General features: G+C 34.0%; 1 protein-coding gene across 2 annotated transcripts in view; it reads left to right on the forward strand.

The window, feature by feature from the left end:
• Positions 1-3370, forward strand: part of LOC129275856 (dynamin-like 120 kDa protein, mitochondrial) — a 183225-nt gene that overhangs the window by 73697 nt on the left and 106158 nt on the right. The gene's annotated exons all lie outside the window — the stretch shown is intronic.

Genomic DNA, 3370 nt, shown 5'->3' on the forward strand with positions numbered 1-3370 from the left:
GTCGCAATATTTTTTTGTTTTTTGTGGTTTTTGCTTACTGAAGTACACGAAAACTATGGGTAGGGAAGTGTGGGCCACCTTTTCAGATTAAGTTTGTGGACAAATGTTAAACAAAATTCGTCATAAAATGATTTGAATTCCATCTTTAGAATCTATATTATGAAATTAATGACAAATTTCGATCAAATTCTCCCCCAAATGCCTTGTTTGGATGATAGTTTTGAAGGATGTAAAATGGGAACAAGGGCGCCCCCATGGTTAAACCATTTGGACGGAAGTGTGTGCCAGATTTTCGACTGTGAATGGAAGTATGGGACACAATTTTAGTTGGGTTCATTAAAGTACATTTTGTTTGATTAATACTCCGGATTAAACATTTACCCTATAGTATGTTTCTTTTTGTATTTTTAATGAATGTGTGCAGTATTTCATTTAAATATTCACCCTGGGAGGGGAGGGGGTGTGTCATTGACGAAAAGGATATAAAATAGCGAGGGAGATTGGAATGCGGGAAAATTTTGCCTGAGTGGGGAAAATCGCCCCTTGCCAAATTTCTGTTTGATTCCAGACCTAGTCAAAGAAAATTGTTTCAAAACTTTCATCTTTTCAAAGATTTTATTTTATCCTGGTTATTTTTTACACTTTAAGGAATATAAAGAGGTTCCTTTTCTCAATTATTTTTATTTGGCCTTTTTTTCTTTTTTTTTCTTTTGGGGTCGGCTTTTGGGAAGCTGTAAATGCCATAAAAATGAATACCCCAAAAATTACTAGATTAGAAATCCTCTTTAAGGGTGTGAAAATGTGTGATTTAGAGTTTGCCGCTCTGAATAGGGTGTAAAATTATCCCTTGCTAAAATCCTCGTTAGGTGACTTTTATGAGGTAAGGGACGCGGATGTATCAAAAACACATACCCCATCCCCCCGGGAATATTCGGCCATGAAGTAACATGTATGCATCAACACATGTGTAAACATACCCTAAGACCCCTAAACACACAAACATACAACAATCTCAATTACACACCAAAGTGACGTAATTGTCAACTGAAAGTCAGAAATGCCCATCATTTCACAAATGTTTTAAAACAAGAGATGTAGACTTTATGACGATTTGAAAGTTTTCATGTTACATGGTTAATCTACAGAAAGTTTTTAGTCAATAGGATTTTTTTTCTTAAAACAAGCGATAAAAAAACTGGACATCTGATTATCTTTCTCTTTAAGGCAACTTTAATTATCCCTATTCCATTATTAGACCTGGGCGCTGTAACACAAATGTTAGCGATTAATTGCTAAATCAAATCAATCAGAATTGTTTCTTTGAAATTAGGGATCAATCGTTAACCACTGTGATACGGGCCTTAGCTTAAGAACAAATATGCACACACACATGAAAAACACACACACACACAAACATGCCTGCAAGAGATGCGAAATGTGACATTTGCATCACAAGTTCCCAGAATATTTACATTTATAATGTATGGGGGAGGGAGGGGAGATGTGTACTGCTTGTGTGGAAATGGGGCCGATTACGATGGTTCCATGACATTTACTCTGGCGACAATTGCTCCGCTTTAAATTCCTCACACTAACCAAATAACTAACTTCAACCCTGGATTTAACACTATGCCCAACATAAAACCCTATTGTAACCCTAACCCTTTATCTTAGACTAAAAAAAGCCCAGAGCAAGTGTCACAGAAGCAAATGTCGTGTCATCACTGGTTAGGACAAGTGGGTTCGATAGGGAGGTCACACAGTCAGAGGGACAAGCACTGAATCAGAATCTGTTAACATCTAGCAGATGGGTCTTTTATTAATAACTATTTAAAAATCAGACAGTACAATTAATGGCCTTTCATATAGGAGTTCACTAGAACTCACATTTCTACAGAGACATGGAGCAGGCATGCACCCTTTAAGGTTGAATCTTAATATTGTAAGAGCTATATATTATTAGCTCACTGGCTTATTCTTCAATCATAAGTGGGTCAAATTTGAACTTTTAAGTTTAAAGGATACGTAATCAAGCTAATTACTATAATTAATTGATGTAAATCATGAAATTAACACAATTGAAATTGTGACTGATGTATAGGAAATGAGGAGAAAAATATAGTTGTGGGTTACACCTTCAATAAAATTTAGAAGCTGCAAAAATTTCAAAAAGAAAGCACAAACTAATAAAGACTTCAGAGATAAATCAATCAATTGTTAATTATGACCTCATGGTTTTAATTTTGACAGCGTAGACTGACAGTGATAACTTTGATGTGTCAGAATCTTCAGATTATTCCGGTAACATAACAGAAAGCAAACACACCTTTTAATGCAATTTTAATCAATGAAAACTTGTTTGTAGCAATAAAGCCCTCATCTGATGCTATTTACCTTTTTTCTTAATGATACATCACACTGTGTCTGTGAAACAGTATATTAAACATATTTGGCTGGCACAAAAGTGTTCAGAAAATATTATTCCAAATTATCAAACAACATAACAGAAAGCAAACACACCTTTTAATGCAATTTTAATCAATGAAAACTTGTTTGTAGCAATAAAGCCCTCATCTGATGCTATTTACCTTTTTTCTTAATGATACATCACACTGTGTCTGTGAAACAGTATATTAAACATATTTGGCTGGCACAAAAGTGTTCAGAAAATATTATTCCAAATTATCAAACAAACTACTTGAGAATGAAACTGGTACAAGATCACACTAAACAGAGGCAATTGTACCCATACAATGTGTTTTGTGCATTGACATTCAATTGACCCAGTACCAAGAGACCATGTCCTGCAGAATGTTAAGAGGATATATTTAAAATATAACACTATAGAATAACATAAAGTATTTTTACCAGGCGTATAGATTTATTTATAACATGTTAGTTGTTTATGTTCACACTAAGTTTGAATAAGCTAAAGCAGTAATAAGAACTTTTCATTGTGCATTCACATTTTTTCTGTATTTATATGTTAAACTTGACTCTCAGTTTGTCAACCTGTGGTCCATTGGTCTTTGAGCCAAGAGGTGACAAATCCCACGATTTGAGTCAAATGAAATCATTTTTTATTCATAATATCATAATAACCACAGTAAATATATTATAATATACTGCTTAGTGTTTGCAAGTGTATTTATGCAACTAAAGGCAAGACTACATAATATTTTAGGGGTAAATCAAGCATTGATACACATTGATACAGATGATCGTGCCCAATTATTTTGGTAGAGTTATCCCTAACAAGTTATATATCACTGGAAAGGTCTCACTCTAAAGAGTTGAAATATGCATGTTATTTCCCTATAGGGTGTAGAGTTTATCTGATTCTCAGATTTATTGGGAAGTATTTTTTTTT

The sequence above is a fragment of the Lytechinus pictus genome, chromosome 14 (genome assembly GCF_037042905.1).
Source record: "Lytechinus pictus isolate F3 Inbred chromosome 14, Lp3.0, whole genome shotgun sequence".
Taxonomy (NCBI): domain Eukaryota; kingdom Metazoa; phylum Echinodermata; class Echinoidea; order Temnopleuroida; family Toxopneustidae; genus Lytechinus; species Lytechinus pictus.